This window comes from Pinus tabuliformis, chromosome 2_2, assembly GCF_031772625.1.
Source record: "Pinus tabuliformis cultivar Carrire ecotype Pingquan chromosome 2_2, CPIR1, whole genome shotgun sequence".
NCBI classification, from domain to species: domain Eukaryota; kingdom Viridiplantae; phylum Streptophyta; class Pinopsida; order Pinales; family Pinaceae; genus Pinus; species Pinus tabuliformis.
In genome coordinates, this window is record NC_142300.1 from 582,418,814 (window position 1) to 582,427,748 (window position 8,935).

General features: G+C 33.6%; 1 pseudogene; it reads left to right on the forward strand.

Moving 5' to 3' along the window:
* The first annotated feature begins 325 nt into the window (after positions 1-325).
* On the forward strand, positions 326-836 carry LOC149194013 (tubulin alpha-1 chain pseudogene; annotated as a pseudogene).
* The last annotated feature ends 8,099 nt before the right edge of the window (positions 837-8,935 follow it).

Consider the following 8,935-nt stretch of genomic DNA (forward strand, 5'->3'; position numbering starts at 1 on the left):
ACTATTTATCCTAGTATTTTTATGGTTATTGTAAATTTCTAGAATATTCTAGTATCTGACGTATATAAAACCTAATCGATATGTACATATACAGAAATATTTAGAAAATCCGCAATGGCCATAAACTCAAGGCGGTATTGGCGTTACAGAATCTGCATTACAAAAGAGACATGGGTTCGGCTCAACTCCAAAACACTCCAACATTATTTCTTCGTCATGACGGACTACACTTTTTGACATTGCCATATTAATAATTGACCTAATACAGTAACCGGGAATTTGCATAGGCGACCTAATATATTTGTTCTTCAGTTTGTTCATAGAAATGTTAAACCCGAAATATATAACTAAGATATGGGTTCGAGACCGCCAGATTGAGATGTATCCATCACCACAGCTCTCAACATCGGTCGTTGAGCTGTCAACGTTCTCTGTACGCACTCTCTTGTGGCCGTTCTCCTCTACAATGAAGCGATTTACGCTAATTTTCGCCATTCTTTGGACATTGAACATCCCACGTACACAAATCTGGATTCTGAACTGACTTGTCTTCAATGACCGCGTCCCTTCGTTTTGATGGTGCCTTGAATGTCGATGTAACAGAGTTTCGAACAAACTTGATCTCGTATCCTCGAATCCACTTTATACTTTCATCTTACGCCCCCGTGATCTCTGCAGAAATGGCCTACCATGAGCAGCTTTCTGTGGCAGAAATTACTAACAGCGCATTCAAGCCGTCCTCCATGATGGCCAAGTGCGATCCTCGCCGCGACAAGTACATGGCCTGCTGTCTCATGTACCTTGGAGATGTCGTGCCCAAGGATTCCTCAGAGTAACAAGTAATTTTGGAATCTGCTATAATACATCTACGAGGGAAGGATTCCTGTACATGAAGCTGTATAGCTAGTGGTGAGAAGATGGTTGTGAGGGACTAACAAGAAACCCGAAATTTCGAAAAATTGAAAATAATAAAAAATTAATTAATTATTTTTTAAATATAATTATTTTATTTTCAAATTTATAAGTAATAATATGAAAGGAAAATACTTCAAGTAGCAGCTAGTTGGTTTAATTTTACTTCCTCCCCAGATCTATTCTCGTTAGAATAAAAAAAACATGAAAATTTAAATATTTTAATATTAAAGTTAATGGTATTAATAGTTTTCAAATTGGATGCTTTTGTGATTCATGATATAATTATTAAGATTGATGGACGTTTTTTGAACCTCAATCTAGGTCCATAATGAGGACCAGGCTGAGGAGCTAGATCAACAAATTGCTAAAATATATCTGACAGTTGCATCTCTAAACTATATTTCACCAATCTGTTGATCTTACTCCTCAGTCTGGTTTTGATAATGAAGTTAGATTGAGATTCCAAACACGTCGAACTAATAATCTTTCATGTAATTGTCTAGATAATCTTAATCATAATATCAACATTTGTGATTTAAAAATATATATATATATAATACTACTTTTACTACATTAATTTACTACTTTTCTATTTTATTTCTATATCAAAGATAATATAATTTTCAATAAATAATATCAATAATCTGAAAAGATAAATTAAACAAAACATTAACTTACTATATAATATTTAATAGCTACACGCAAAATAAGAACCCATATATAAACTATCAATGCCCCTAGAGCTTTGTACCGGCCTCTTCACATCGAGACACGTTATTTTACCCTTAAGAGGCACAACTCACAAGCACAACACACAAGATGCTACGTAGGATCATTCAAAACCACATGATCTTAATTTATATTCACTTGTCTTTATAATAGTTTTCTAAGTGGGTTGATGTTGGCCTTGGATTCTGACAGTTTTTATTTCAGCGTTCTGTTAACTGCAAGCCAGCAAAGGCACGAGATACGCGTCGCCTGCCAGTCGTGCTCTTTAGGCTATTTCAGGATACTGCCCCCGACATAATTTGCTACAGTTATCAAATTTGGCTTTTGTTAACATAGGATTCCTTGTCATACATGACATGCCAACAACCTCTGACATTAACTTAACCCACGACCAGTGATTTCATCCAGAAAAAGGTACCTGAATGCCATTACTTTTCGCTCATTTGTTTAGTTTAGAGGCACCCATACTCATTTATATGGTCTAAACAGACTGTTCCCCGCCCCTCGCCCACCCCACCAAAAAACTTATGCTCATTCATATAGTCCAAACAGACTCTTTTTTTCTCAGAAAATTATAGAAATTTTTGCAAGATTTTGATAAAATCAGGTTACAGTTTAACTAACATTGTGAGCAGAATTATAAAAAATTTTGCAAGATTTTTATAAAATTTGTGTTTTTCTAAATTTAGTTTACCATTGTTAAACGTCAAGATTTTGGGTGTTCGGGAGGTTTTAAAGTATCCAATTTATTTCCACCATCAAAATCATAATTCAAACACTACTACTGCTAATTTTTTTTGAATTTTTTTTACCACTTTTAACCGTGCAAACAATTCTTCCACCTTTATATCCTTCTTCATTAATATAACCTACATGTTTTCCATAAATACCAAATTTATTATTATCTCAGAAATTATGTTCACCATAAATCCAAGTTCCAACACTCACTCTTCTCCATAGCACTTATCTTGGTAGTAGAGGAAATGACATCAACTATCGTGATTGAAAAAACTGTTTGCACTGTGAGATTTCATTTTATATAGAGTTTTGACTCTACCCATTGCCATTCTATAAACTCCATTTAGCTGAAATTGTTAAATTTAGCTGAAATTGTTAAAACAAGTTTTGTGGGCATTTTAGTCTTTATCAGTTTTAGTTTAAGGGGTTGTGCATGGTTACAAGGTGTCTTTTGGACACACCATGATCGCTCGAGTGTGTGGTACTGATGTGTTTTGTAACTGTTTAGAGTAATACAATGTTACTCCACCTAGATTAAGTGTCACAACAAGTTTACTTATATAAGTTCTATAAGTTCTGTATCATACTTAGACATTGGATAAACCAATGTTTCTTGTGTGTTTCGTGACATGGACTAACCACCTTTTCTGAATCCTTGTTTCTAGTGATGTGATCATTGATTAACACTGCAGGTTGTTGGACATTGGATAAACCAACACTTCTCCTTTGTTTCACGACCTAGACTAACCACCTCTTATGAAGCCTTATCCATGGTGATGAGACCTTTGACTAGAACCTACAAATTTTAATCTAATAACAATCATGATTCCCAACAATCAATATTATTTAATGGAATCTCATAACTCTTCCAATAAAATTTATTGTCACAATACTGCAATTAAACAATCTTACACAACATATATAAAAACTTCACATTAACATCATATAAGCTAAACTACTCAAAAGACAACCCAAAAACATGGTTATAGTAGGGAGGTGCCCCAAACTCATGAACATAGAATATGACTAAAACATGTGAAATAATAGGTTAATTTTGATTGTTTTCAGATTGTTACTCACCACCAGCAGGTGACACCCATAGGAGAAATTTTTCTCCTTCATTACCATCCCAATGCACACGTTTACGGAACAGCCCTCTAGAATTCTTCTTTTATTAGCCAGTGTAAAAATATTTACATAAGGGTCCCGAGATAAAGGCTAGCCCTGTCTAGAACAAACAAGGCCAGAAAAAAAATATTACACTTGCTAAGCTTCACCACCTGATCTGAATGATAAGTCAGGTCCTCTCCACCATATCACGGCAACCCATCAGTTCAGCACTTGCTTTGCCTGATTCGTCTATGCTAGCGTAGACCTCATCGATTTCTCTCCCTCGTCTTAGCTCTATTCTTCTTTCCTAGCTCATTCTTCCAGTGCTGCAAAACTTCGCTACCTCTTGTGCTAGTACCTCTTCTTGTTTCTTTTTGTTCCATCCTCCATTCAATTGGAACTTGCTTCTTACTTATATGTGACGTGATGCGTCTCCTTTATGGTTGCAGCCCCTCACACTTCGATTGGGTTAGATCCTCCCTTATGCAGTTCACCCACATCATGCTCATAAAATTTTGAGGATGAAAATTATCTTACAATTTATAAATTTTTGTGAATTTTACTAATGAGTAATACAAAAATATAAAAAGTTTGATAATTTTTTTTTGTAAAATATTCAAATTTCCAATGATTTTTTTATAGTATTTATAGTTTTTTGCCATTTTTAAGGCAAACTATTTTATATTAAAATTTGGGCAAATCATTTTTAGAAAAAAATGGAATTTGACAAATCTTATTTTTGAAAAAAATATGGAAAATTAGCCCACCTAATATTAGCCCCTAAAATTTTCCATGTGGCTTGCTCCACTTATGTTAATGACATGCTATTCAGGTGTTCAATCATTCCTCCATTCCTCACTCAATCCAACTTGCTTTCATGCTGATTCATTCCACTCTATAGTTGGGGGACAACCCTTGGTTGTGTCAAGCCCTTGTGGAAACTTATGCCACCAAGCTATTTTGTGATATGAGACATGAAACCCTATTTATGGCCAAAGTGACCTCATCAACATTTGGGAGACCACCTGGTCATAACCCCAAATCAAACTCTTTTCTGTTTGGGCTGATGCTTTCCACTGGTTTTGAATTGGGTCGAGTTACCCAAACAAAAAATGCTCCAATAGATAGAGACTTGAAAGGTATAAAAGTTATAAGGAAAGGACAAATGTGGATCGGTAAATAATAAATAGAAATCTAAACTAAAATTATATAATAAATACTAATTAACTCATGTGTTGATATTTGTATGTAAAAAAGAAATATAACATATACTTGGAAATATAGATTTATAATGTATATGGTTAATCAAAACAATATGAAGATAAAGTAATTCAATTAAATAGTTAATAAAGTAATTCATTAAATAGTTAATTGAATTAATTTCATAAAACATTCAGATACAATTTCATTCCTCTTACACTTATAATAGAGAAATAGCAATATATAAAAAATGACAATATCTTAATCAATCAATCATAAGCATAAGCAATAAAGCATAAGATGAGATTCCAATTATAAATTGAAAGAAAACAATGTTAATCAAATTATTGATTTTTCTTTACTCCTCATAGATATGGAATCAATAAGTGGTTCAAATATTATATTAAAGAAATGGCAGAGTACAAAAGTGTAACAAAGATTTTCTTGCAAAATTTCTGAAACACTAAGCCTAAGCTCCAGAGTCCTTTAAATAGTTTTTCAAAACAAAAAAGAGAGTAGTTACAAGTCTAATATTCTCTCAACTAAAGAAAAACAAATTGGAATAAAATAGATATTAGTTACAATTTAAAATAATATGTTTAACTCAGAAGAACAACTAAAAACAAGGAGTCAATAGGAAATTTCCAATGTCGATAAACTTCTAGAAGAGGCGCAAGCTCGGGGGGAGAAAGAGGCCTTATGTTCATTTGAAAATTGAATACCTGAGCTTGCAAAGATGGTAGTATTTGAGTTGCTTGTTCTATAATAACCTTGGTTACTTGAAGGTAACCATATGGCTTAACTAGAAATTCCCAGGTCAATTCAAAATCTACCTTTAACAACTGCACAATCTTTTTTCTAAACTTTGTTTGATTATTTTCCAATTCTCTTTTAATATATTCACCTCTCAGAGAATCTCCTCTTCATCACTTGATAAAAAAAAATCTTCCTTGAGTGATTGGGTGATAAACTAAATAATTGAATTAGAAATCCTTCCAACATCATTCACCAATATTCTAACCAAGTGTATCTTATCCTTCCAAGTGTGGAGTGTTGTAGAATTTTGCATTTCAATAATTATGGGCAAGTTTGGATAAAATGTTTTAGGGTCTTATTTCCATTACAGAAGGTAATTTAATTTACTCTCATTTTCATCATATTGGATTTCGAGATCAATAACTTCACCAACAAAAGAATTAACCAACTTTTCTTGAGCTTGTATCATGCTTAACTTATTGTAGAGGAGTTGTTGTTGGTGTTGAAGTTGTTGATTTAATTCATTAACTTATTTTTTGAATTTGACAAGGTCTAAAGCATCTTCCTAGTTTTTCTTAATCTTCTCTCATAGCTCGTTTATCCTATCAATTCTATGATTAATCTCATAGTCATCTTAACCTCTAACCAAGGTTATCTATGCCTGCAATTGTGCTTGGAACTGTGAAGATTCTTGTTCCAACTCTTGAATTTTTTCATCTTTTTCCTTAATAAATTCTCTAACTCGGGATGTTTTACCTGCAGTGGTAGAAGCATAAACTCTTTCATACTGAGTTAATTCCTCAAGCTCTTCATTAGGAGTTTCCATTGTTCCTTTCCAAACTACTTCCAATTAGGGTGGCAGCAAAGAAGTGCTTGTTGTTAGGTCCTGTGTGTCAACAACCTTCCTTTTCTTCCTACTCTGATTGAGAATTGCCTTATGCTAAGGACTGTAAAATACCTCTATTGGAGGAATTTCCTTAATGCTCAACCGAATTGCAGTTATAGGAGATGTTTGAATTTTCTCCAAACTAGGTTGAGAGCTAATATGTGTTTTAGAAATGACACTTGGTTGTGTAAGAGCAGTCTTTGAAGAATTAGGAGAGACATCCATTGACTATTGTCCAACAAAGCTGGAAGAATTTGTTTCAAGACTTGTTTCTTCTTTCCTAGGTTAAACTAACATCAAATTAATTTCTACAAATTTTTTCCAATCTTTGATGATATCATTAACCAATGGATTCTCCAATGTAGTTGGTTCTTGGGAATCAACAGAAGAAACTTGAATAAGAGTGGTAATATGAGAGTGATCTATTGTGAAGTAGAATTTGAAACTTTTTATGATATACCATCTCCATTTGGTAGCTTAAGAAAGTGTAAAGGTAATGTGGACCTTTCGGTGTCCCTGAAGATTAAGAAATGTTGATAGTTGTTTGGAAACAACTGTTGATAGGTCCCTATACTACTAGTGTAGCCCCTCATTGTTATTAGTGAAACCCCATTCTTGTATTGATGTGCCCATGTAGTCCCCATATTTTTATTATTGTGCCCCATAGAGTCCACCTATTATTATTGTTGTGCCCTTACAATAGTATTGTTATGTAGGCTCTCATTATATTGTGACCCCTGAGACTCCTATATATATAAAGGTGGTCTTGTCATTTGTATTATCCAAGAATTTTTCATTTGTGTAATGTAAAGGAGTTTTCCCCCTCGAAGAGGCTAATTTTTAAGTCGTTTATCTATTTCTCCTTCTATTTTGTGAGGTGGTTGCATAACATTTGGTATCACAACTTTCGATTCTAGGGTTTCGCTGCTTCAAACATGACACCATGGCATTTTCTCTCTAAATATTTTATACGAAGCTTAAGAAGTTCAAATTAAAACCCAGTGGAGTCGCATTATTGGTGAACCTCCTATACAAATTTCATATCTTGTACCGCTATCTTTTTGGAGATAAGATCTGAGGAAGCTAGGGTTTTTGCAAGCTCTAGAATTCCATATCAAACATGCAACCTTAGGAAAATGGTCATAAATTTCTCTCTAAGAATCGTATTCAAATATCATAAAATGTGAAAAAAAGAGGACAAACTTTAGTTTGTTGGGTATGTTTTCAGCGCTGAACGTCAAAACAATGACACATGGCACTTCGTACAAGTTTGCTCTACTGAACCAATCTATAATCAGGTCATTGTGGGAGATTGGGAATAACTCTTTCTTGGAGAATCCAATCTCAAACGGACTTGTGGAGTTGGAAAGAATATTCATAGGTATATGACAAGATGAAATTTCAGACCTTGGCTATTGGAAATTTAAGATGTATAATAGATTCAATATTGAGCTCCTATAAAGCAAGAAAAAGGTGTGTATTTTTTAAAATTTACATAAGTTTTGTTTGAAAAATTAGTGTGAATTGATTCAAAGGGAATAGTGAAGCATAAATATCATTAATTGATGAGAAGAAGAAAGAAAATAGAAACACTTAGTAAGAAACCTAAAATATCTACTATGGCACATGAAGAAGAGGAAGAAATGCAACATGATATATCAAAATTGTGAGACCAAGTGCAACAAATTTCAATCTTGCAAAAAGTAACAAAAATGAATTTGAAACCATGATGAATGTTAAGATGGATGGTATAAAAAGGGACATGGAAGTTTTGAGTGATGGTTTAAAAGTAGACATGGAAGCAATGATGAATGTAAAGGTAGAAGGGTAGAAGGAAGCTTTGGCAAAGTTGCTAGAAGAGAGGCATCCCAATGGTGATAGGGAAATCCATGAAAATCATGATGAAGACAAAATGAGTATCAATTACGATTTTATTGACTCCAATGTGGGGTTTAAGAACCACCACATTTCAAAGATAGATATAAGGAATTTTGATGGTAAGGATTCGGTAACTTGTGTTGTACAGATGGATCAATATTTTGATCTACATGATGTGCAACCCTCACAAAAGGTACACATTGCATCTTTATATTTAGAACCCCAATCAGTTTGTATGATACATATGGATTTGTTCTCATAAAACACTTTTCATCTAGTAAATTTTTACAGAGTAAATGATTGAACATTATGAGGATACAAAGATAAAAACCTTCTTTAGCCAACTGATAAAGCTCAAACAAAAGGGTTCAATGGTGGAGACATTGAGGACTTCCAAAACTTGAATATAAGGGTAAATGATGTTCCAAAGGAGCATAGGATTGATGTCTTCATAGGGAATTTAAAGAATAACCTCCAACATGAGGTTCGCCTTTCGGAACCTGATTCATTGGATAAGGAATTTAGGTTGGCAAGAAAAAATGAAAGAAAAATTATGGCAATAATCAATCCTATGACTCACAACTACAAATATGGAAGTGTTGTTTCTCCTAACCTTCCACTACCTACAAGGTTGACATCAGAATAATTTGAATAAAAAAGAGAAAAGGGGCTTTGTTACAATGTGATAGAAAATACACTAAAGGTCATAAGTGTTCTAAGAAT